The 24,825-nt window shown below is 44.6% G+C and overlaps 2 pseudogenes across 1 annotated transcript; one reads left to right on the top strand and one right to left on the bottom strand.

The window, feature by feature from the left end:
* Positions 1–8,792: 8,792 nt before the first annotated feature.
* Positions 8,793–9,783, top strand: LOC117087394 (annotated as a pseudogene). Its single transcript, XR_004438798.1, has one exon. The product of XR_004438798.1 is annotated as a nucleophosmin-like (transcript).
* Positions 9,784–12,984: 3,201 nt separating this feature from the next.
* LOC117087392 lies at positions 12,985–14,364 on the bottom strand (annotated as a pseudogene).
* Between the last annotated feature and the right edge of the window lie 10,461 nt (positions 14,365–24,825).

Here is a 24,825-nt window from a genome sequence, read left to right as displayed (position 1 = left end):
ATCCCAGAGAATAAGCATCAAATTCACTCCTGTCTGAAGCTGTCTGCCCCGAGGCATTTGGATTTTGGGGTGAGATAAGGATCTGGAGTCAGCAACAAAGTGTTCTGGTTTTGGAAACACATGAAGTTCTCTGCAGCTCTCTGAGGTACAGGACATGGTGCCAGGTCTGTGCTTTAAAAAAGTCTAAGAGGAGTGGGGGTGCCTGGAAGGAACTCTGAAGCCAAGGTTAAGGGTTTCACGTTTCCTACATCCCCACCGGAGACATTCCACAAAGTCTCATGACAAACTCGGAATAGGCAAATAATAATAATAATAATATAAAAAAATAAAAAAGAGTTGGGATGCAGAAAAGTGGAGGGGAGAGGAGGGAGTGATAAGACATTACAGGGGATCATCTGGACCAATCCTGAAACACTCCTACCATGTCATGCCCATCAGTCCTCTCAGACAGCTGAGGAATCTGAGGTCTGGAGGAGGCAATCAGAGCCTGGACAGGCAGCTGGCAGCCTGGAGCCCCCAAGGTCCAGGCAGACACCACCCCAACCCTCAGCCAGAGGCAGACGGACTCCCAGCTCATTCACTTGGAAATCACTCAGGTTGGCTGTGCCATTGGCCTTCCCAAATCCTCCCCTTCCACTTACCAGACAACAGCCTTCCTGCAAAGCTGCCAGGCTAGGGATGAGGATGCCTCAGTCCCCCTAGGAATTGGCTGTCCCAAGGGGGCAGGTGCCTGGCAGCCACCCACCAGGCCACTGCTCTCTTCTTACTGCGTGGAGCCCGGGGCTCATGTAAAGAGCAGTTGGCATGCACAGCGCTTAGCCCGGCTCGATTGGGGACTGTAGGTGCTGCACCTCTGGGACCGTGGTACCCCTGCAGGTTGGGGTCAGCGCACCCTTCCCCCTGCTGGCCCCACAAACCCTTCTAGAAGACCCACCACGATCTTCCTGACCCTGACAGCCAGCGGCCCCACAGCGCTGGGACATCTGCCCACTGCCCTTCTCCGTGCATTGGACACCCTATTAGCCCACCAGGTGTGAAAGCAGGGTGGGGGCAGTGGTGATGTCAGAGGGTGTCACCTCGTCGTGCCCACACTGGGGGCTGGACATGAGCTCATGCACTCATACCCACCCTCCAAAGTCCAGCCTCTCACTTTGGCCAAAGCTGGCCAGGAACTGGGGCCTTGCGACAGAGGGGACAGACATCTCCGTGCCGACTCCCTGCAGCGTCCTCACAGTTGGGTGTCACTTCTGCCACTGCAGGTGCCACATCATATGCTGTGCCCAGGTGGCTCCAGCTGCAATCTTCAGGAAGCAGGGGCAGCAAAACCAGGCACTGGCCCCACGGTGCCACTCACACCTGTAGACCACTTTCCACCCAGGCACCCATTCCGCGTCCTTGAAGCCTCAACCCTCTGAACCTTTGCTTTGTGCTGGCTGAGTCTTTCTTTGCCTCACTCTCCAGGAGCTCTGGGGAGGTGTCGGCCACAGCGGCTGCAGCCAAGCAGAGCACAATTACCCAGGCCGAGGTGCCCAAGGTGGGGAGGGGACCTTAGCGTCTTTAACTAGTGCCCTCGACTACCGGCAGGCACGCTCCCTGCCAGGTCTGTGTATGACACCCGCAGAAGGAGGGTTATGAGAAGCAGGCTGCTTATCATAACTCCAGTTCTGGGCCCCCAGATGTGGGATAGAGGGGGACAGGCAGAACTGGGATGTGACTGTAATGGAGATGGGTCTGTAAAGGGCTGGCTGGAAGCTCCAGTCTCCTCTTTCCTTGGTAGGAGGCCTGAGGCCCATCTGCAGCTCTCTTTGACTCCTTTTATTCTGCAGAACACCCAGACCCCAGCCTTCTCATGGAAATCGTAAGATGCATGAGGCCCAGGGTTCTTTCAGCCTCTTCCCAACCATGGTCTTTCTATTTCCCCCATATATTTGGGGGACAGGAGGCACTTATTATAAACTGAAATTCCACCCACCTTATAGTTAGTCCTAGGATCTGTCATCTTGGTCAGAATCCCAGAGAGTGCCTCCCTACGTAGAAGAGGCCATTGGGCATCTTATCCCACATTCTGTGGACATGACCTGCTATGATGTCTGTCTACTTTGAAGGAGTGTCTAACTCATTGAATAGAATTGAGGCCCGGAGATCTATATGCTGTAGTCATTAAATTATGCTAAAATTCTCGAAAACTAACCACACAAAGTTAACGACTTAGTATTTCTGTGTTAAATGAAAGAATCCCAACCAGAACCTTCTTGGATATCTAAGTGGGCATGACACCCCTTTTCCAGCACCCAGGGATCCCTAATCTGCCTATATAAAGGATGATGACAGCCGAGCACGGTGGCTCATGTCTGTAATCCCAGCACTTTGGGAGGCCAAGATGGGTGGATTACCTAAGGTCGGGAGTTCAAGACTAGCCTGACCAACATGGAGAAACACCTTATCTACTAAAAATACAAAATTAACCAGGTGTGGTGGTGCATGCCTGTAATCCCAGCTACCTGGGAGGCTGAGGCAGGAGAATCACTTGAATCCGGGAGGCAGAGATTGCGGTGAGCTGAGATTATGCCATTGAACCCCAGCCTGGGCAAAAAAAGTGAAATTCCATCTCAAAAAAATAAATAAAAATAAATAAAGGATGATGACTAGCTAGAAAAAAATCCCTCACACTTTCTTTAAAATAGAAAACAGATTATTAATTTATCTTATTGAATAAAACAGATTTGCTTTCTATGTGCTGTGTGCTCTTTTGCCTTTTACTATAGTTCACATTTTACTCAGATCAGATAATTCATACTAGAGAAATACTATACATGTAACGGACATAGAAAGAGTTTGATCTAAAATATAAACCTTAGAAATAACCAGAATTCGCAGAGAATTCTTCCATAGGGAAATTTTTCAAATGCAATAAATGTGAAGAAGTATTCAAAAATCAAGTCTAAATAAACATCAGAGAATTTCCACGATAAAGTACAAAGGCACTAAATTTTTCAAACTTTACATTTAACAAGAATGTTTAATATAGAGAATAATCTAAAGTCAAAACAATGAGATAATTTGTTTGTTTGTTTGAAACGGAGTCTGGCTCTGTCGCCCAGGCTGGAGTGCAGTGGTGCAATTTCGGCTCACTGTAAGCTCCACCTCCCGGGTTCAAGCGATCCTCCTGCCTCAGCCTCCCAAGTAGCTGGGATTACAGGCACCTGCCACCACGCCTGGCTAATATTTGTATTTTTAGTAGAGACGGGGTTTCACCGTGTTGGTCAGATTGATCTCAAACTCCTGACCTCAGGTGATCCACCTCTCTCGGCCTCCCAAAGTCCTAGGATTACAGGCTTGAGCCACCATGCCCAGCCACATGTGGAATTTTATTGCTGTGCTTTTTCATATGAGGCATTATAGTATTTTCACATAGTATAGTTCTCTGGATATAAAAGCTCAAAAATTGTGATTCCTTGGACAGTCACTAAATCTTCAAGCAAAAACACATTTTTACATTCTTTTTACATTGATTACAAAAGACCATATGAAGAATCATTTTTAATATTAACTTGTTACATACTTGATACACTTTACATCATTTTTATGTTCTTGAGGGAGGGAAATTAGGATTCAGTTTATCACTAGACATTCAGGAGGCAAGTCAATCTTTTTTATTTCCTTATAAAATTAGCATCTTCATAAGCTGTTAAACAGAGGGTTATCTTAATTTTTATTGCAGTAGAAGGAAATATATTTAAAATATTTATAGATTTATAGCAAATAGAGACTCATTACTTAAAGGATAAATAACAATTTTTTCTTTTGTTATTTTTGCCAGTTTAAGGCAGTAGCTGTGTATGTCATATAAATGTCTTCCTACCACATCAAAAATGTTGCTTTTAACATTTTTGTTCATAAATTGAGAAGGAAGGAATTTTCTCTATATAAGTTTATATCATTGAACACATCGACATCAAAAAGAATATTAGAATCCAGCATGAAGATAATGACTAATAAAAATGAGGTACATATTTTATAAAAGCATAATCAGATTTGAATGAGGAATGCTTTCCATATCCTTGAAAGAAAAACTGTGGCTTGGGTTTTAAAGTGTTCTGAAAATGAAGTATTAAGATCCTATTTCTATAAGCAAGATCAGTCTTACTAATTTTGCCACAACTAAGAGCTAATTCATTCACTCTATGTGTGCCACTAAATCAAGAGATTGAGCAAGTCAAAAAAATTATACAGAAATTGGAACTGGAATAAACAGTAGCAGAACTGAAAAAATAGAATAGAAATGTTTCACAGGAGACTCAATCCTAAAGAAGAAAAATTCAGCAAACTCAAAGACAGGCTATTTAAAAATAACCAACCATAAAGTGAACAAATGTACACATTTCAGAAATTTCAGAAAAAGGGAGAAAGAGGAAAAGGAATTTAAATATATAATTTCTCATGTGGGGAAAGGAAAGAGAGATCAGACTGTTACTGTGCCTATGTAGAAAAAAGTAGACATAAGAGACTCCATTTTGTTCTGTACTAAGAGAAATTCTTCTGCCTTGAGATGCTGTTAATCTATAACCCTAGCCCCAACACTGTGCCACAGAGACATGTGCTGTGTTGACTCAAGGTTTAATGGATTTAGGGCTGAGCAGGATGTGCTTTGTTAAAAACAGTGCTTGAAGGCAGTATGCTTGGTAAAAGTCATCGCCATTCTCTCATCTCAAGTACCCAGAGACACAATACACTGCAGAAGGCCACAGGGACCTCTGCCTAGGAAAGCCAGATATTGTCCAAGGTTTCTTGTCATGTGATAGCCTGAGATATGGCCTCGTGGGAAGGGAAAGACCTGGCCATCCCCCAGCCCGACACTATAAAGGGTCTGTGCTGAGGAGGATGAGTGAAAGAGGAAGGCCTCTTTGCAGTTGAGACAAGAGGAAGGCATCTGTCTCCTGCTCATCCTGGGAATAGAATGTCTTGGTGTAAAATCCGATTGTATGTTCTATTTACTGAGATAGGAGAAAACCACCTTAAGGCTGGAGGTGAGACATGCTGGCAGCAATACTGCTCTTTATTGCACCCAGATGTTTGTGTGCATGCACATCAAGGCACAGCACCTTTCCTTAAACTTATTTATGACACAGAGACCTTTGTTCACATGTTTTCCTGCTGACCCTGTCCCCACTATTACCCTATTGTCCTGCCACATTCCCCTCTCCGAGATGGTAGAGATAATGATCAATAAATACTGAGGGAACTTAGAGACCGGTGCCGGCGTGGGTCTGTGCTGAGTGCCGGTCCCCTGGGCCCACTTTTCTTTCTCTATACTTTATCTCTGTCTTTTATTTCTTTTCTCAATCTCTTGTCCCACCTGATGAGAAACACCCACAGGTGTGGAGGGGCAGGCTACCCCTTCATCTTAAAACTTTCCAAATCTAGAAAAGAATATGAACATCCAGCTTTCTGAGGCTCAAAATACCTACAGCAAGAAGAACCTAATAAAGTTTGCCCTTGGACATATTATGATCGTCAAAACACAAAGATAAAGCACAAATCTTGAAAGCAGCACGAGATAAATTCTTCACATAGAAGGAAATCTTTATAATGGTATCAGTGGATTTTTCAGCAGAAACTTTGCAAGAAAACTGGGAGAACATATATTCAAAATGCTGAAAGAAGGAAAAAAACTGACAATTAAGAAGAGTTTAACCAACAAAGCTGTTCTTTAGAAATAATAGAGGTCAAGACATTCCAACATTTCGAGACAAAAAAGAAGGTGAGGGAATTTATCACACCTCAACCTGTCTTGCAAGAAATGCTAAAAGGCAGTCTTCATATTGATATGATCGAATGTAAATAATATGAAAAACATTAAAGTATAAATGTTACTGAAAATGGTAAATGCTTAGTGAAATTTAGAACACTCTAACACTGTAGTGGTTTTGCACAAGTCACTTTGAACTTTAGTAAAAAATCTATAAAAAATATTAAAAATGAAATAACTACAATAATTTGCTAATGGACACATAACATAAAAAGTTGTAAAGTTTGACATATATAGTATAAAATCTATGAAAGGGAGAAAATTTGTAAAGTTTTTCTATGCATAGAAGTTAAATTGTCATCCTAAACAAGATTGTTAAGATACAAGATGTTTTACATAAGTCTTATGACAACCACCAGGAAAAAAAAAACTGTAGTAGATACACAGAAGAAAAAGAGAAAGTAATTAAAGCATATAAAAACAACAAAAATTTAAGTTTGGGTGATGGCTTATGCCTATAATCCCCGCACTTTGGGAGCAAGATGGGAGAATCATGTGGCAGCCACAACTAAGGGCTCTGTTGGGTGTCTGCCATAGAATCTCTATACATCAGGTGCCTAATAAGTGCTGAGGCAGGTGAGGCTCCTGGGCAGATGGGTGGGTGACCTATAGACCTGCTTGCTTTGAGCACCTCCACCAACAAACGGGCCAGGCCTCCACTTTTCTTCCTATCTGTCCCGTCTCATTTGATGTGCCCAGTCACCCTTTGCAGTTGGCACTGTTTGTGTCCCATACCCACTGTCTGCATATGGACAGGGAAGGCTGGTGGGTGAAGAAACTCATCCAAGTCGCACAGTTGGTGAAATGTGGAGCTGGGATAAGACCCAGATCACTAGACTCTAGTCAGGGAATGGCTGGTCTGAGACAGCTGGTGCCAGAGGCATGGCCTGACCCTGCCCTGCCCTGCCCTAAGGAGCAGAGCTGCTCACCCCTTCCATCAGAGTCAATTGCTCTGCCAGCAGCTGGGGAGGGAATTCCACGTCAGGCAGCTCTGCACTGAGCTGGTTTTTTGCAGTTGCAATGCCTCAGAAGAGTGCGCAGCTGAAACCAAAACACCTAGGCAAGGGCAGTGTGGCTATGTGATGGGCCTGTTACTGGGGAGGATAGGCCCCCCCGTCAGTGGGTGCATTGGAGGCTGGCAGCTGTGAAACGTTGTGGCCCACTTGCCACCTCCCTTCCTCAAAAACAGGGTGGATTCCACTGTTGGGGTGCATGAAAGTGCCTGGTCTCCACACTTCCTCCTTGGCCTTGTGGCAGCAATAGCAGTGGCAGTAGTGACTGTGGCAGGAGCCCCAGGGTGAACCATTGGCCTCTGGAGCCAGGCTCTCAGAAGAATGCGGGCCACAGCTGAAATGCTCAGGCAGGAGTAGGTCAGCTGCACTGTGGACTCGATACTTGGAAAGGCAGGCCTTGTCTAGTAGGACTGAGTCATCTCACAGATCTGTAAGGCTCTTTTCATTTTTCTCATTCATCTGAAACATTGTCTTCAGATTGGTTAATTTCTAGGGCTCCATCTTCAAGTTTATTTCTTCTGTTTCTAATCAGCTGATCCTCTCAACAGTACTTTTTTATTATCATCTTTCTATTTGGTTCTTTTATAATTTCCATTTCTCTGCTGAGATCCCACATCTGCTCAATCATTATGAGAATATTTTTCTTTACCTCCATGACCATACTTATAATAGCTGCTTTCCAATTCTTGTCATCTTATTACAACACCTTGAACATCTTGGAGACAGCATCTAATGCCTGTTTAGTTTTAGTCTTGTATATGAATTACATTATCCTGCTTTTTTCACACATCTCATGAATTTTAAAATTATGTGCTGGAAACTATAATAACAATTATAGAGACTCTGAATGCTGTTGTGTTTCTTGAGGAGTATTATTATTTTTCTAGAAGAACTTAATTTGAACTCAACTCCAGTCCCAAACCCTATCTCCCCTACAGTGGACAAAGCTGAAATTCTTATTCACGTCTTACCCACCCATGTATTATACCATATGTGTTACATATAAATTATATTTCTATATAATTATATATCATATTTTATCAAAAATGTATTATTTTTCCTGTGAGAGTCTTGTTAAGCAAGATATTTCACTCTTACCTGAAGCCAGAAACTCAGTTTTGTTTGCTTTTTGATTTTTTTTGTGAATGGAATTAAATACTATGCATGCTTTTTAATCTGTTTTCTTGTATGCAACATTGTGATATTCATTCATCCCATTGTATGTATGTATATATATTTTTTTCAGTAAGGAAACGTTTGGTAATCTGACAGGAAAATGTAAAGACAGTTTGAAATTAGAGTTATTCTTTAACATCTGTTTCGTTGACAAGGACTGAGAGGAGGCAATTCACCTGTGCAAGATTACCTAAGAAAATGAGTGCACTCATTATAAACTTCAGAACCCAGCTGTGGCGACTCTGCTGTTTTTTTCAGGAATTAGGTACATTTAGTTTTTGCCTTGGTGGCTCCCTTTTCTAACAATCCCAGGGCTAGGGCCATCCTGCTTCTACAGGTGACATGACAATTATGGGCGTGAGGGAGATGAACTCACAGTATCCCTTCCTTATAACCATGGTTCAGGGACCACAATTCATACACAGACTCACTCCAAGACTCAGCCGGGTAAGCGTCTGTTTCTCAGCTTCTTTGCCAGTTAGTGATCAAGACTCAGGTGGGATGATGTCTGTAATTCTCTCACAATTTGTTCTTACATCTCACTGAATTATAACTAGTCAGTAGGTATTTCTAGATGAAATATTAATATTATGATATATAAATGTACAGATTGGTGGAAGAAAATTTGAAATTATGTAATCAAGCTAGAAACCATCATTCTGAGCAAACTATAGCAAGGACAGAAAACCAAACACCATCCCCGGTGTGATTCTGTCCTGCACAGCTGTTCTCTGGAGCAGCGTTCCTTTATCTCCGTCCGCCTTCTTTCCCACCTAAGTACTTGCCGCCACCTGATGGAAGATTCGATGGACATGGACATGAGCCCCCTGAGGCCCCAGAACTATCTTTTCAGTTGTGAATTAAAGGCCGACAAAGATTATCCGCATGAGCACCAGTTATCTTTAAGAACAGTCAGTTTAGGGGCTGGTGCAAAGAATGAATTGCACATTGTTGAAGCAGAGGCAATGAATTACGAAGGCAGTCCAATTAAAGTAACACTGGCAACTTTGAAAATGTCTGTACAGCCAACGGTTTCCCTTGGGGGCTTTGAAATAACACCACCAGTGGTCTTAAGGCTGAAGTGTGGTTCAGGACCAGTGCATATTAGTGGACAGCACTTAGTAGCTGTGGAGGAAGATTCAGAGTCAGAAGATGAAAAGGAGGAGGACGTGAAACTCTTAAGTGTATCTGGAAAGCGGTCTGCCCCTGGAGGTGGTAGCAAGGTTCCACATAAAAAAGTAAAACTTGTTGCTGATGAAGAAGATGATGATGATGAGGAGGAAGCTGAAGAAAAAGCACCAGTGAAGAAATCTATACGAGATACTCCAGCCAAAAATGCACAAAAGTCAAATCAGAATGGAAAAGACTCAAAACCATCATCACACCAAGATCAAAAAGACAAGAATCCTTCAAAAAACAGGAAAAAACTCCTAAAACACCAAAAGGACCTAGTTCTGTAGAAGACATTAAAGCAAAAATGCAAGCAAGTATAGAAAAAGGTGGTTCTCTTCCCAAAGTGGAAGCCAAGTTCATCAATTATGTGAAGAATTGCTTCCGGATGACTGACCAAGAGGCTATTCAAGATCTCTGGCAGTGGAGGAAGTCTCTTTAAGAAAATAGTTTAAACAATTTGTTAAAAATTTTCTGTCTTATTTTATTTCTGTAACAGTTGATATCTGGCTGTCCTTTTTATAATGCAGAGTGAGAACTTTCCCTACCGTGTTTGATAAATATTGTCCAGGTTCCATTGCCAAGAATGTGTTGTCCAAAATGCCTGTTTAGTTTTTACAGATGGAACTCCACCCTTTGCTTGGTTTTAAGTATGCAATGTTATGATAGGACATAGTAGTAGCAGTGGTCAGACATGGAAATGGTGGGGAGACAAAAATATACATGTGAAATAAAACTCAGTATTTTAATAAAGTTTAAAAAAAAGAAAAGAAAAGAAAATCAAACACCGTGTGTTCTCACTCATGGGTGGGAATTGAACAATGAGAACACTTGGACACAGGGTGGGGAATGCCACACACTGGGACCTGTCGTAGGGTTGGGGGAGCGGGGAGGGATAGTATTAGGAGATATACCTAATGTAAATGACAAGTTAACAGGTGCAGCACACCAACATGGCACATGTATACATATGTAACAAATCTGCATGCTGTGCACATGTACCCTAGAACTTAAAGTATAATAATAATAAATAAATTATGTAATCATATTAGAATTTGAATTTTGTTTGACTATTTTTAATTTTAATAAATTAGTACAACAAATTGTTTTATGCATTTATGCAAATCTTTACATTTTAAGACACTACAAATCTGCACTAATTCAGAGTGATGTATTTATACCACTTTGGGCTTAAGTTTGGAAATGCTGTAGTGTATTTATAATACTTAAGGATGGTTTGAATGATCACGTGATAAAACAAGATTTTTTTTTTCATGTTTCCAGAAATCTCTTTTATTTCTTTAGATATATAAAACACTGTTCTTTTATATTCTCTCTGATAATTCCAGTATCTGTATCTACAGTGTACGTGTTGTTTCTGCTGGGTCTCATAGTGTATTGTTGTCTTGTGATGTTTATGAATTTTAAAACGGGAGATCTCATTTTCTTTTCTTTTGTTTCTTTCTTTCTCTTTCTCTCTTTCTTTTCTTTCTTTCTTCCTTCCCTCCCGCCCGCCCTCCCTCCCTCCCTTCCTTCCTTCTTTCTTTTCCTGTAGAGATGCGGTTTCTCACTATGTTGCTCAGGCTGCTCTCAAACTCCTGGCCTCAAGTGCTGGGATTCCAGGCGTGAGCCACCGCGGTCGGTGGAGATAGTCATTTTCCTTGGAACTTGATCAACACAAAATCCTGAGGCCTCCTGTGGTTGTTTCCTCTCCGGCAGATTCTCAACCAAGGACACTTCTGCCCACAGGGACACATTTTGACATCCCGAGACAGTTCTGAGTGTCACAACTGTGTGTGCACGCACTTGTATGTACCTGTGCATGCTACTGGCACCTCGTGGATAGTGACCAGGGATGCTGCTCATATCGTGGAAGGAGACTGACCCACCCAGCATCACTAGGGCGGGCTCCAGGGAGGGTCTGCATGTGCCTCTGCCAGCCACCTAGACCGTGCCAGTCGGGAGCCACTTTAAATTCTCCCCTGGTAGTCTGCAGGGCCACGCACTAGCCTGATTGCAAACTGTAAACTTGGAGGACCTATATTTTTTTCACCTTGCATGGAACACCAAGGCTGAGAGACAGTTTTTCCAGAGGTGCCAGCCTGTCTCACATTTCCTTTTTAGCTGCGGGGTCCAGCTCTACATGGGCGGTCTCTCGATGAAGTTACCCCAGGACAGACACTGTTCTGTCTCCTGCTTCCAGTCCTGTAAAGATGCTAGGATCTCCCAGGGCATGACAGGCACCCTCAAAGGCAGATGTGGGGAGGCCCTAATGGTCCGACTGCAGCCTGCTGATGGGGGTGGGGTGATGGTGACTTCTCCCAGGCTGCCGCTGGCCCACCCACTGCACTACAGTCCACCTCGTGCTGGGGCTGTGGGGCATAGGCCTTCAGGACCTACTCCATTACCCTCCCAGGAGGTCCAGGCCTGGAGTCCTTATGTCCCTTGGAAAGCTCACTCCCATCCTCAGGGTAGGAGGGCAGTTGCACGCTGGGCTGGTTTGGGCCTGTCCTGGGACACCCCTGCAGGCCAGGTGCAGCAGGGGATGTGGCTCTGAGGGGTTGCTGTGGGTAGGTTAGTGTGGAGCTGGGTTCTGGAAGGGAGTTGCTACGCTGCCTGCCAGGATACCTCCTCTGAGACAGGGGTGCCTTGTGGGACAGTGCACCAAAGTGCACTGGGCACAAGGGGACCCTGTACCCCACACACACTGACCCTGCATCGGGGTCCGTGCACCCCCCATACACTGACTCCTCATCAGGGTCCCTGCGCCCAACACACACTGACCCTGCATCGGGGGCTCTGTGCCCCACACACACTGACCCTACATTAGGGGCCCTGGGCTGCAGAATCTATCCATGATGTTGTCATGCCCCTGACTCTGGTGGCACTGGGACCCTCCAGGATGGGCTGAACAGGGCCTCCCACCAGTGCATACCCCAGCACCTGCAGGAGTGGGCCTAGGCAGGGGGGCAGGGAGTGACGCCCAAGGGGACCTACCCCAGCCTCCTCTTGTACCCTGGGGATTCTCGTTTTTCTTGGCTGAGGGAAGTGGCCTCTCCCCGCTGAAACCTGGGGTCAGGCTGGGTGTGGGAGGAAAGGGGGATGAGTAGGACCCCAGACCCTGGGAATCCTGAGTGGGGGGTGACAGACTCTCCCTATGACGTGCCTGGGAACTGTCTGGAGGTCCAGGTTGATCCCCCTCCTAGGGACAGGGCCCTCCTGGGGAGCCAGGCTCACAGGTTGTTTTGTGGGACTCAAGGTGGGGCAGACACGTTGAGTCCCACAGGATGAGGAAGGCCATCACCTGGCCAGAATGAGGAAGGCCATCACCCTGGGGTCTGCAGGAGGCACACGCAGGCCAAGCTCTAGTCTACCTGGCTCCGCGATCCGCTGCAGCCAGTCTCTCAAGCTTGGCCGAGACCTGAAATCCGACCGCCATCCCTGGGGCTCCCGTGCCAGGCGGGCATCCCCTGCTTAGAGGTCATCCCCACCCCCTCCATCTGCTCCCGTCCGGGCGACAGCCGCTTTGTCCTGGTACCCTGGTTGAGGTCGGGGGAAGCTGCCCTTGGACCCGCAGGTCTCGGGCGCCTGGCGCCCTCTGCAGGCCTTTGTCGGAAGTGCAGCCTGGCGCGAGCAGTTCTTTTCCCTGGCGATGGGACCCCAGGGCAGGCAGCATCGCTGGAAGCCAGGGCAGCCAGAGATCTGGTAACTCGTGGAGGGGTCCCCCACTGTCCACTGACAGCGGCAGTAGTAGCTGCGGACTATGCGGACTCAAGAGAGCCCCAGCCCATGTCAGCACCTGAGGCCAAAACCGAGTCAAGGGCTCGGTGTCCGGTCAGCCGGGGACAGGCCTGGGGAACCAGGATGGCAAGGCGGACAGGAAGGCGCCGACTCCTGGACTGCCTGGGCCTGCTGGGGGTCTCCAGCCAGAGAGGTTGGGTGCGACAAGGCGCCCGCCCTCGAAGGGCTGAGTGCCAGGCCGGCCCTGGGGGCCCACTCAGTCCACACCTGCAAGATGAAGGTGGAGTACAGAGACTTCGCGTCCTGCTGGCTCAGGGCACCGGCCTCAAACAGCTGCTTAATGAGCACCTACTTCTCCTGCTCCAGCTGCGTGATGCGCTCACTCTTCTCGGTCACCTCCTGGGTGAGGAGTCGGTTCCGCTCCTTCAGCATGAGGATGATCTGCTGCTGCCATCCCGGAGACAAGGTGGACGTCAGGGCAGAGCAGGCGGCCCGGAGGAGGACGTGGGCAGGGCCTGGCTGGCCCAGGCTGCAGCCAGCAGCTCCCCCCGCCACCGGGCCACCTCCTCTACCTTGGGCAGTAGCCGTCCCAGTGGGCGAGGGCTCCCCACAGCCCCAACGTCGGCGCTGGCTCTGCTCTGGCCCAGGCGGCACTGGCACTCCTGCAGTCGTTGCAGCTGCTGCTGGTGCCAATTGCGGCCCGGCACCATCATCTCCAAACCCTGTGGCAGCATCTCCCTCTCCTCCTCCAGCTCCTACATCTGCGTCAGCAGGCCGCAGTCCACGCCGCTGGTGATGGTGTGCCTCCGACGTTCCCCTCGGGCACGGGGGGGGGGGGGGGGGCAGCCGGGCATCCCCTGAATCCGCCTCCAAGGCCCTGCAGGCCGCTGCACCTGCGTCCGCGCCCTGGCTCGGTTCCAGCGACTGGCTCTGGGACCGCTGGGGCTCGGCTGGGCAGGGCGGCGCCTTGGCGGGGGCGTACAGCTGCTCCAGGCTGCGGGCCGGGCCTCTGGGACCTGTCAGAGGGGCGCGAACGCCCAGGGACAGGGGCTTTCTCTCCAGGACCGTCAGCAGATCGTCAGCCGGTACAAACAGCAGGCGCTGGGGCGGCTGGTCTCCGGGCCCGGCCCGGGCGCTCGTGGGGTCCCGGGTGCGGCAATCGGCTTTCAGCAGCGAGGTGCGCAGGCCGGCAACGAAGCGCTGGAAGGTCAGGCAGCAGCTGACTGGGGCCACCTGACTCAGGCCTTTCAGCACCCCGCTAGGCAGCCCTCGCGCTTCGGCACCCTGCCAGCAGGACTGGATCTCTCGCAGGTGCACGCAGCCGTGCCGCCGGTGGTCCAGGATGTCTAACAGGGTGAGCAGGCTCTGCAGGAAGGCGCGCGGCAGCCCATCCGTGCTGCGCGCGGGCTAGGCGGGAGACACGCAGCCCCGCTAGGCCGTCGCGGCCCGGGCCATGGGCTCCCGGCCTGGGTCCCCTAGACCACCCGCATGAGTCCCCGCCTGACCCCACCGCGGGGCCAGCCCTGCGCACTCCCAAGACTTTCAGTATACTTCGCATTAAGAAGATTTTAGTAGATGACCTTAATAAAATTAAGTTTAATCCTATTATACTAATTGCTAATAGGGAGGTTTGTTTGTTTGGTTTTGCTACCACAAAACTATCTGAAAAGAACATCTTCTGCTATGTGTCTTATATAATTTTTATAGGATACATGAAACGTTGCATGCATGAATGTGATACTCAGCATGATATCAGAGTGATGTGATATGACAGCCATTCAATGCCTTATTTTTTTTTTCCAAAATACTTCTGGTGATTGCTTTTTCCATTAGCACAAAATCTACTTAAGTTCAGTTCTACAAACACCCATGATTCATTTTTATATATGTGTCACAGTTCTGGGTAGTGAAAACTAAATGAAGGAATGCAAAAAGTGAAAACTGCGTACTAAAGAAGTGTGTCCTGAGGGCCTGCTCAACATGGCAGAATAGGAACAGCTCCAGCCTCCAGCTCTCAGCGTGAGGGACACAGAAGATGGGTGATTTCTGCATTTTCTTTTTTTTTTTTTTTTTTTTTGAGACGGAGTCTGGCTCCGTCGCCCAGGCTGGAGTGCAGTGGCCGGATCTCAGCTCACTGCAAGCTCTGCCTCCCGGGTTTACTGCATTCTCCTGCCTCCGCCTCCCGAGTAGCTGGGACTACAGGTGTCCGCCTAGTCGCCCGGCTAGTTTTTTGTATTCTTTAGTAGAGACAGGGTTTCACCGTATTAGCCAGGGTGGTCTCGATCTCCTGACCTTGTGATCCGCCCGTCTCGGCCTCCCAAAGTGCTGGGATTACAGGCTTGAGCCACCGTGCCCGGCCGATTTCTGCATTTTCAACTGAGATACTGGGTTCATCTCACTGGGGCGTGTGGGACAGTTGGTGCTGGTCCTGGTCCACGGGCACAGCCCAACCAGCCAGAGCTCAAGCAGGGTGAGGCATGCCTCACCTGGGAAGCACAAGGGGGAAGGGAATTCCTTTTCCTAGCCAAAGGAAATTGAGACACACAACACCTGGAAAATCAGGTAACTCCCACCCTAATAGTGTGCTTTACTAAGGGTCTTAGCAAACTGCACACCAGGAGATTATATCCCACACCTGGCCCAGAGGGTCCCACACCCAGGGAGCCTCCCTCATTGCTAGCACAGCAGTCTGAGATCTAACTGCAAGGCAGCAGCCACACTGGGGGAGGGGCGCCCACCATTGCTGAGGCTTAAGCAGGTAAACAAAGCCTCCCAGAACTCCAATTGGGTGGAGCCCACCACAGGCTCAAGGAGGCTGGCCTGCCTCTGTAGACTCCTGCTCTGGGGACAGGGCATAACTAAACAAAAAGGAGCAGAAACCTGGGCAGAGGTAAATGCCCCTGTCTGACAGCTTCAAAGAGAGCAGTGGATCTCCCAGCACAGAGGTTGAGATCTGAGAATGGGGAGACTGCCTGCTCAAGTGGATCCCTGACCCCTGAGTAGCCTAACTGGGAGACATCCCCCACTAGGTGCAGACCAACACCTCACACAGTGGGGTACATTCCTGAGACGAAGCTTCCAGAACAAGAATCAGACAGCAACACTCACCATTCAGCAATATTCAATCTTCAGCAGCCTCCGCTGCTGATGCCCAGACAAACAGGGTCTGGAGTGGACCTCAGGCAAACTCCAACAGACCTACAGTTGACGGTCCTGACTGTTAGAAGGAAAACTAACAAACAGAAAGGACACCCACACCAAAACACCATCACTATGTTACCATCATCAAAGACCAAAAGCAGATAAAACCACAAAGATGGGGCCAGGTGCGGTGGCTCAAGCCTGTAATCCCAGCACTTTGGGAGGCCGAGGTGGGTGGATCACGAGGTCAGGAGATCGAGACCATCCTGGCTAACACGGTGAAACCCCGTCTCTACTGAAAACAAACAAAAAATTAGCCGGACGTGGTGGCGGGCACCTGTAGTCCCAGTTACTTGGGAGGCTGAGACAAGAGAATGGCATGAACCCAAGAGGCGGAGCTTGCCGTGAGCAGTGATCTGCCACTGCACTCCAGCCTGGGTGACAGAGTGAGACTCCGTCTCGGAAAAAAAAAAAAAAAACCACAAAGATGGGGGAAAAGCAGTGTAGAAAAGCTAGAAATTCAAAAAATCAGAGCACATCTCCCCTTCCAAAGGAATGCAGCTCATTGCCAGCAATGGAACAAAGCTGGACGGAGAAGGACTTTGACAAGTCAAGAGAAGAAGGCTTCAGTTGATCAAACTTCTCAGAGCTAAAGGAGGAACTATGTAACCAGTGCAAAGAAACTAAAAACCTTGAAAAAAGATTTGACAAATGGCTAACTAGAATAACCAATGTAGAGAAGTCCTTAAAAGAACTGATAGAGATGAAAACCATAACATGAGAACTACGTGACAAATGCACAAGCTTCAGTAACCAACTCGATCAACTGGGAGAAAGAGTATCAGCGATTGAAGATCAAATGAATTAAATGAAGCAAGAAGTGTAGAGAAACAAGAGTAAAAAGAAATGACCAAAGCCTCCAAGAAATATGGGATTATGTGAAAAGACCAAATCTATGATTGGTGTGCCTGAAAGTGACGGGGAAAATGGAACCAAGTTGGAAAAAACTCTGCAGAATATCATCCAGGAGAACTTCTCCAATCTAGTAAGGCAGGCCAATATTCAAATTCAGGAAATACAGAGAATGCCACAAAGACACTCCTCGAGAAAAGCAACTCCAAGACACATAATTGTCAGATTCACCAAAGTTGAAATGAAGGAAAAATGTTAAGGGCAGCCAGAGAGAAAGTTTGGGTTACCCACAAAGGGAAGCCCATCAGACTAACGGCAGATCTCTCAGCAGAAACTCTACAAGCCAGGACAGAGTGGGGGCCAATAGTCAACATTGTTAAAGAAAAGAATTTTCAACCCAGAATTTCATATCCAGCCAAACTAAGTTTCATAAGTGAAGGAGAAATAAAATCATTTAAAGACAAGCAAATGCTTAGAGATGTTGTCACCACCAGGCCTGCCCTACAAGAGATCCTGAAGGAAGCACTAAACATGGAAAGGAAAAACCAATACCAGCCTTGGCAAAAACATGTCAAAATGTAAAGTCCATCGATGCTAGGAAGAAACTGCATCAACTAACGAGCAAAATAACCATCTAATAACATAATGACAGGATCAAGTTCACACATAACAATATTAACCTTAAATGTAAATGGACTAAATGCTCCAATTAAAAGACACAGACTGGCAAACTGGATAAAGAGTCAAGGCCCATCAGTTTGCTGTATTCAGGAGACCCATGTCACATGCAGAGACACACATAGGCTCAAAATAAATGGATGGAGGAAGATCTACCAAGCAAATGGAAAACAAAAAAAAAGCAGGGGTTGCAATCCTAGTCTCTGATAAAACAGACTTTAAACCATCAAAGATCAAATGAGACAAAGAAGGCCATTACATAACAGTAAAGGGATCAATTCATCAGGAAGAGCTAACTATCCTAAATATATATGCACCCAATACAGGAGCACCCAGATTCATAAAGCAAGTCCTTAGAGACTTACAAAGAGATTTAGACTCCCACACAATAATAATAGAGACTTTAACACCCCACTGTCAACATTAGACAGATCAACGAGACAGAAAGTTAACAAGCATATCCAAGAGTTGAACTCAACTCTGCACCAAGTGGACCTAATGGACATCTACAGAACTCTCCACCCCAAATCAACAGAATATACATTCTTCTCAGCACCACATCGCACTTATTTCAAAATTGACCACATAGTTGGAAGTAAAGCACACCTCAGCAAATGTAAAAGAACAGAAATTATAACAAATTGTCTCTCAGAACACAGTGCAATCAAATTAGAACTCAGGACTAAGAAACTCAATCAAAACCGCTCAACTACACGGAAACTGAACAACCTGATCCTGAATGACTACTGGGTACATAACGAAATGAAGGCAGAAATAAAGATGGTTTCTCTTTGAAACCAATGAGAACAAAGATACAACATACCAGAATCTCTGGGACACATTTAAAGCAGTGTGTAGAGGGAAATTTATAGCACTAAATACCCACAAGCAAAAGCAGGAAAGATCTAAAATTGACACCCTAACATCACAATTAAAAGAACTAGAGAAACAAGAGTAAACACGTTCAGAAGCGAGCAGAAGGCAAGAAATAACTAAGATCAGAGCAGAACTGAAGGAGATAGAGACACAAAAAAACTTTCACAAAATCAATGAATGCAGGAGCTGGTTTTTTGAAAAGTTAAACAAAATTGATAGACCACTAGCAAGACTAATAAAGAAGAAAAGAGAGAAAAATGAAATAGATGCAATAAAAAATGATAAAGGGGATATCACCACCGATCCCTCAGAAATACAAACTACCATCAGAGAATACTATAAACACCTCCACATAAATAAACTAGAAAACTTAGAAGAAATGCATAATTTACTGGACACTTACACTCTCCCAAGACTAAACCAGGAAGAAGTTGAATCCCTGAATAGACCAATAGCTGACTCTGAAATTGAGGCAATAATTAATAGCCTACCAACCAAAAAAAGTCCAGGACCAGATGGATTCACAGCTGAATTCTACCAGAGGTACAAGAAGGAGCTGGTACCATTCCTTCTGAAACTATTCCAATCAATAGAAAAAGAGGGAATCCTCCCTAACTCATTTTATGAGGCCAGCATCATCCTGATACCAAAGCCTGGCAGAGACACAACAAAAAAAGAGAATTTTAGACCAATATCCCTGATGAACATCGATGCAAACATTCTCAATAAAATACTGGCGAACCGGATTCAGCAGCACATCAAAAAGCTTATCCACCATGATCAAGTGGGCTTCATCCCTGGGATGCAAGGCTGGTTCAACATTCGCAAATCAATAAATGTAATCCAGCATATAAACAGAACCAAAGACAAGAACCACACGATTATCTCAATAGGTGCAGAAAAGGCCTTTGACAAAATTCAACAGCCCTTCATGCTAAAATCTCTCAATAATTTCGGTATTGATGGAACGTATCTCAAAATAATAAGAGCTATTTATGACAAACCCACAGCCAATATCATACTGAATGGGCAAAAACTGGAAGCATTCCCTTTGAAAACTGGCACAAGACAGGGATGCCCTCTCTCACCACTCCTATTCAACATAGTGTTGGAAGTTCTGGCTAGGGCAATCAGGCAAGAGAAGGAAATAAAGGGTATTCAGTTAGGAAAAGAAGAAGTCAAATTGTCCTGTTTGCAGATGACATGATTGTATATTCAGAAAACCCCATCATCTCAGCCCCAAATCTCCTTAAGCTGATAAGCAACTTCAGCAAAGTCTCAGGATACAAAATCAATGTGCAAAAATCACAAGCATTCTATACACCAGTAACAGACAGAGAGCCAAATCATGAATGCACTCCCTTTCAAAATTGCTCAAAGAGAACAAAATACCTAGGAATCCAACTTACAAGGGATGTGAAGGACCTCTTCAAGGAGAACTACAAACCACTGCTCAGTGAAATCAAAGAGGACACAAACAAATGGAAGAACATACCATGCTCATGGATAGGAAGAATCAATATCGTGAAAATGGCCATACTGCCCAAGGTAATTTATAGATTCAATGCCATCCCCATTAAGCTACGAATGACTTTCTTCACAGAATTGGAAAAAACTGCTTTAGAGTTCGTATGGAACCAAAAAAGAGCCTGCATTGCCAAGACAATCCTAAGCCAAAAGAACCAAGCTGGAGGCATCACGCTACCTGACTTCAAACTATACTACAAGGCTACAGTAACCAAAACAGCATGGTACTGGTACCAAAACAGAGATACAGACCAATGGAACAGAACAGAACCCTCAGAAATAATACCACACATCTATAACCATCTGTTCTTTGTCAAACCTGACAAAAACAACAAATGGGGAAAGGATTCCCTATTTAATAAATGGTACTGGGAAAATTGGCTAGCCATAAGTAGAAAGCTGAAACTGGATCCTTTCCTTACTCCTTACACGAAAATTAATTCAAGATGGATTAGAGACTTAAATGTTAGACCTAATACCATAAAACCCCTAGAAGAAAACCTAGGCAATACCATTCAGGACGTAGGCATGGGCAAGGACTTCATGACTAAAACACCAAAAGCAATGGCAACAAAAGCCAACATTGACAAATGAGATCTAATTAAACTAAAGTGCTTCTGCACAGCAAAAGAAACTACCATCAGAGTGAACAGGCAACCTACAGAATGGGAGAAAATTTTTGCAATGTACTCATCTGACAAAGGGCTAATATCCAGAACCTACAAAGAACTCAAGTTTACAAGAAAAAAACAACTGCATCAAAAAGTGGGCAAAGGATATAAACAGACACTTCTCAAAAGAAGACATTCATACAGCCAACAGACACATGAAAAAATGTTCATCATCACTTGCCATCAGAGGAATGCAAATCAAAACCACAATGAGATACCATCTTACACCAGTTAGAATGGCAATCATTAAAAAGTCAGGAAACAACAGGTACTGGAGAGGATGTGGAGAAATAGGAACACTTTTACACTGTTGGTAGGACTGTACACTAGTTCAACCATTTTGGAAAACAGTGTGGCAATTCCTCAAGGATCTAGAACTAGAAATACCATTTGACCCAGCCATCCCATTACTGGGGATATACCCAAAGATTATAAGTCATGCTGCTATAAAGACACATACACATGTAAGTTTATTGCAGCACTATTCACAGTAGCAAAGACTTGGAATCAACCCAAATGTCCATCAGTGACAGACTGGATTAAGAAAATGTGGCACATATACACCATGGAATACTATGCAGCCATAAAAAAGGATGAGTTTGTGTCCTTTGTAGAGACATGGATGCAGCTGGAATCCTTCATTCTCAGCAAACTATGGCAAGAAGAGAAAACCAAACATCGCATGTTCTTACTCATAGGTGGGAATTGAACAATGAGATCACTTGGACACAGGAAGGGGAACATCACACATCTGGTCCTACTATGTGGAGGGAGGAGGGGGGAAGGATAGCATTAGGGGATATACCTAATGTAAATGACGGGTTAATGGGTGCAGCACACCAACATGGCACTTGTATACATATGTAACAAACCTGCACGTGTGCACATGTACCCTAGAACTTAAGTATATATAAAAAAAAAGTACCAAAAAAAAAAGGTGTGTCCTTGGTACTATCGGAGTACAGATAATGTGCGCCCTCTACTGGTGTGACTGTGCATGTGTGCGTGTTCGCTCAACTATATTACTAATTTGGTTATCATATAATGATCAGGCTGTATGTTTAAAAATTATATGTGATAATCAACATTAATCACAATGAATGTATGGATTAAATGAAAATGACGATGATAATTTTGAATTTGAAGTAAGTAACATTGATGATGGAAGTTCTATTGTTGTTTTTTTCAGGTACATAAAATATTTCCTATTTGCCATTAAAATGAACAGTTTCCACTTACATTATAATCCAAAAGTGCCTTCTTTGCCCAAGCTGGCATTGGAGTCTCCATCAACATCCTCCTCCTTTTCTCTTGTACCATGAAGCTCCTGGATCTTAAGCTCACTGACCTGACCACCAGTCACTTGGCTCATCCACATCATGATGCTGCTCACCATTGTGTTCTTGGTGTCTCGAGACGTTTTTAAGTCCCTTCATTTTCAAGATGACTTTGAGTGTAAGATACATTTTTAGCTGAGCAGGGTGGTGCGGGGCCTTTCCATCTGCATCATCTGCCTCCTGAGTGTGCTCTAGGCTGTCACCATCAGCCCCAGCACCTCCTGGTTGGTGAGGTTTAAACATAAACTCACAAATCACATTTCACACGTTCTTGTCTTCTTATGGTCCTTCAGTTTGTCCTGCAGTAATTACATGATCTTCTACACTGTGGTTGCTTCCAATATGACTCACACCAGTTTTCTGATGCTCAATAAATACTGCCTCATTTCCTCAAGGAAGTCCATCATCAGCAACCTTGTTTTTCTTACTCTCTCATTATCCAGAGATGTGTCCTTTGTGGGAATTATGCTGTTCTCAAGTGAATACGTGGTGACTGTCTTATGCAAACATCAGAGGCAATCCCAGCACCTTCACAGCACCAGACTCTCCCCAAGAGTTTCTCCAGAAAAAAGGGCCACCAAGACAGTCTTGCTGTTGGTGAGTTTCTTTGTGGCCATGTACTGGATGGATTTGAGTCTCTCATCCTACTTGATCCTGATATCAACGTATGACCCAGTCATCCTGGGTGTCCAGAGGCTTGTGATCAGTGCCTATGCCACTGTGAGCCCTGTGGTGCTAATAAGGTCTGAAAAAAAGATAATTGATATTCTGCAAATGATGTGACAGAAGTATTGTATATTTTTTCTATGAAAATACTTATCTGAAAAGGAGATTCTAACATCAGTTAAATTATTCAAGTATCAGAGGATTTGATATTTTATTTCATTGCAAACACCGTTATTTTATGTAAATCATTTGGAAACTGATGCTGCCAAATGCTTGATGGATCCTTTAGTTCATTGTCCACTGTGATTTCACAGCTCAATATGTTTGCAGTTTTTTGCATTTCATTTTGATTTCTTGAACTTCATTTTAATTTTTTTCTTTTTGAAGCATATTCTAAATAACCTCATATTGGTAATAAGATTTCTCATTTTTTTTACTTTTGGAAATCATTTAGTGCATCCTTACTTATTCAAAATATGTTAGTGAAGTATCTAATTATTGGTTGAACAGTAATTTCTCCAAGCAGTCTTACTTATTTCTGTTTTCTGGCTGAACACAGGCTCTGGAGAGTTTGCTCTCACCTTCATTGGTTCTCTCTTCTCTCTCATGGCTTTAAAGATTTTTTTCTTTTCTTTGATGTTATGCAGTTTGACTTTTATTTCTGTTGAGTATTTTTCGTTGGTGCTCACTTAATCACAATACGCTTCTGCATTCAAGGGTTTCCATCTGATATTCAGTTTCAGAAATTTATAAATATTTGTTATTAGTGTGATTTGTTACTTGTACGTAAGCTAGTGAAACCAATGTATTTGATTTCATCTCATTTTATTCTTTGTACATGTATAATCACATTTGTATTGTGATCATTTTGTTTTTCTGTAGTTTTTTATTTATTCATTTCAGTATTCTAATTCGTTAACCCTGTTGTTATTAACGTGGTCTAATTTAATAATTAAACCATACATTGTATATTAAGTTTATTTAAGTTTCAGTTGTTCAATTTCTATTTGAGTCTTTGTAAAACATGCCTGCTCAGTGTGTGTGTGTGTGCGTGCACGTGTGTGTATTTGAGACAGAATCTCTCTGTCACCCAGGCTTGAGTTCAGTGGTGGTCATAGCTCACTGTAACCTCAAATTCCTGGTCTCAAGAGACACTGTCACCTCCACCTCCCCAGCAGCTGACACTACAAACACATGCCACTGTGCCTGGATTATTTTTCATATCTATTTATTGTAGAGACAGCTTTTGCTTTGCTGTCCAGGCTGGTCTCAAACTCCCGCTCAAGTGATCCTCCTGCCTTGGCCCCCGCAAAGTGCTGGGAGTACAGGCATGAGCCACTGCCCCCAGTGCCCGCTTTATAACTTCATGTGTTTTCAAAATTATTTTGATATTCTCTTTCCCCATTTGTGTTACTTAATTATTTTAAATATATTTTCAATCTGTGAAGTTTATATGATGTATAATTTCTTCTTTACCTTTTTTTTGGGTAACTTATTTTGTGTGCTTCATTACTTACAATTTGGTTCTTACTTTATAGAGATCTCACATTTGAGATGGCACTGGTTAGTAATTTTCTCTGTTTATTCCAAGGGACAGAGTGGACGATCCTCACAGGCTTGAGGTCTTTGTAATCAGCCCTGAAATCAGAGCTGTACCTGCAGGCAGCTCTAACTTCTTGCTGTCGTGCCTCCTATGAATCTGCCTCTTGATTCACTTCTAGTCCTGGGAAGTTCCCATATTTTTCTACCAGCTCGCAGTTTTAGAATTCTTGTAAATTTTAAAGATTTTTAATTTACTACATTAAATGACCTTTGAGAATATGTTATTCTGTGCTAAAACATCAAATGTCCACATGCATATATGAGTAAAAAATGTTACAAAAATATTTTGTGTAGAACAGTGCCCCATGAGAAATTGCAATTTTTCTCATTTGAAACATCGGAATGCCCATGTATTATACACTAACATTATCTATGAAGTGTAAATATTTTCTTAATACTTGGAAGAATTTTTATGTTTTGGACAAATATCTGAAGTGACCATGCTCCACTTTAATGCATAACTCCTGTACGTGGGCAGAATTGCTGTTTTTCTCTAAAATTAAGAA

This window comes from Trachypithecus francoisi, unplaced genomic scaffold, assembly GCF_009764315.1.
Source record: "Trachypithecus francoisi isolate TF-2019V2 unplaced genomic scaffold, Tfra_2.0 Contig00649, whole genome shotgun sequence".
Lineage (NCBI taxonomy): Eukaryota > Metazoa > Chordata > Mammalia > Primates > Cercopithecidae > Trachypithecus > Trachypithecus francoisi.
Note: the sequence above shows the minus strand (reverse complement) of the source record. Positions and strands in the feature narration are given on the sequence as shown.